Genomic DNA, 1,961 nt, shown 5'->3' with positions numbered 1-1,961 from the left:
AAGAAATTGTTTGGATGCTTGAAAAATGTCGTGTATGCTCAATTTGAAATTGTGCTTTGTTTTAGTACTACGTACTCTGTTTTTTGCGAACATAGTATCATACGGCTAGGCGAACCTTATATACTATAGAACCTTAATTTATGATGATTTTGCATAATGTAGTATTGCTAGATATCGAGGTTCGGGTTCATGGTCCCGAGACACACGACGGAAGCATGAGCCCGTAGAGGAGGATGCCGACCCGTCCACTTCTCTTAGTCCCTTCCCGGAGTGGGATGAGCGGACTCTGTACTTCTCCCCCGTCCACCACATTTCTGAGAGGGTGCGACGTGGGATCACTGCTGGTAGGACATGCTACCACGGCTCAGGCTGCGATAACGTGGGTTTTTCCTCTGTCCTTCCTCGTCATTTCCACCTAACTCTAATCTTTCTCAATCTCTATCCTCTCCTTCCTCTCCAAGTCACACTAAAACAATATTAGGAAACAATATTAGCGGGTCGATAGCGGTGAAAAATTATTTGGCGACAATCGGTGGTTAGTGGTGGTAACGTTAGTATAAGTGAAGGCAGGTCGATAGCGGTGGTCGATTGAAGAACAAGAAGACTAGAAATCGTTACTGATATCTAAATTTGATAAAGGTATGTGTTAAAACTTTGATTGTCCTACTTTAATTTGCTCGATTAATTTGATGTCAATTTGCTTTATTTTGTGATTAAGAATTAATGGATTGGTGGATTGTGTTTTTTTTTTTTTTTGTTTTTTTTTTGTAAGTTCTTAAAATTCATGTATAATGTAGAATAAGAAGATACGGAGTATGAAAGTGCTTTTTTTTTTTTTTTTTTATAATTTCTTATGAATTAATAAGTACAAATTTCCAATTACCGTGGGTTAATTTGCTGTTGAAATTCATAAGTTTTACTTTAATTACTTATAATTACATATTTGAATTTTTGATGAATTGCAGATTTGAAGTACTTTATTGGTATGTTGTTGCAAAATTAAGGTGCTGTCCATAGCTTGTTGGGAAATATTGAGGTTAGCTACGCTTAGCATTGATAAGTTGGATTTCTTTGAATTAGAGAGGCTTAAAGATGTCAGATGTGTTACTAATTCATTTTTGTTACTTTATTGACTTATTGTTTTAATGGATGAAATTGAGATTAATCTTTTCTAAATTTTGTTTGTTATAAATTGTCAATTGAACTTGCAGATGACATTGTAGATATCGTTGGTTTATTCGAGCTTTGAGGACTGCAAATCGGCATAATACATTCCTCCTGTTATAATATTAGTTCGTATTTGTAGATTTCAAATTAGTTTATAAATGTAACTTGTAACAATTTCATTCAGATAATAAAATTTTTTTGATGATTAATTTTAAGCAATTACACATTCTTTTGTTGATTTGGTTTACTTGCATTTTTTTTTTGGTCAAATTTAATAGAGTATAAAATTTCAAATTTTAAATTATAAATTTCAAATTTCAATACAAAATAATAAACCGCCATTTTTTTTTAATTAAAATAGTGATCAAAGAGACCCAATTTCTTTGATATGGGATCTATTATATATATGGCAGGGAGACCTCATTTCTTTAAGGACATGTCTCTTCCCCTATAAATTAATACTAAAAATTAGTAGGATAACATACCCCATTTCTCAAATATTGGCTCTCTTCTTTCTTAAAAACAGACCCCTTCTTCCTTCAAAAAAAAAAAAAAAAACAAAAAACAGACCCCTTCTTAGACGCGGTCTCTTAATCAAACAGACCCCTGAGATAAAGACCCGTCCAAGTGCGGTCTCTAAGGCATATTTGAACGGGTCTCTTTGCCTATTTTTGTAATAGTGGGGTGTCTTAGATGACTGCCCCGGGTTCTTCTTATTAGTCCCTTTGGACTTAGAAATGTAGGACTTTAACATCCCTTTGTCAGCCAGACGGTCCAACGCCCGCTGAAAGCTG

The 1,961-nt window shown here is 34.3% G+C and overlaps 1 long non-coding RNA gene across 1 annotated transcript; it reads left to right on the top strand.

Annotated features, from left to right (window-relative positions):
- Positions 1 to 256: 256 nt before the first annotated feature.
- Positions 257 to 1,467, top strand: LOC110704260. The gene is made up of 3 exons (XR_002507889.1): positions 257 to 639; positions 966 to 1,036; positions 1,212 to 1,467. It is a non-coding gene; the product is annotated as an uncharacterized LOC110704260 (long non-coding RNA).
- The last annotated feature ends 494 nt before the right edge of the window (positions 1,468 to 1,961 follow it).

The sequence above is a fragment of the Chenopodium quinoa genome, unplaced genomic scaffold (assembly GCF_001683475.1).
Source record: "Chenopodium quinoa cultivar QQ74 unplaced genomic scaffold, ASM168347v1, whole genome shotgun sequence".
Classification (NCBI taxonomy): Eukaryota; Viridiplantae; Streptophyta; class Magnoliopsida; order Caryophyllales; family Amaranthaceae; genus Chenopodium; species Chenopodium quinoa.
The sequence above is the reverse complement of the archived record's forward strand: the minus strand, read 5'-3'. Positions and strand labels throughout refer to the sequence as shown.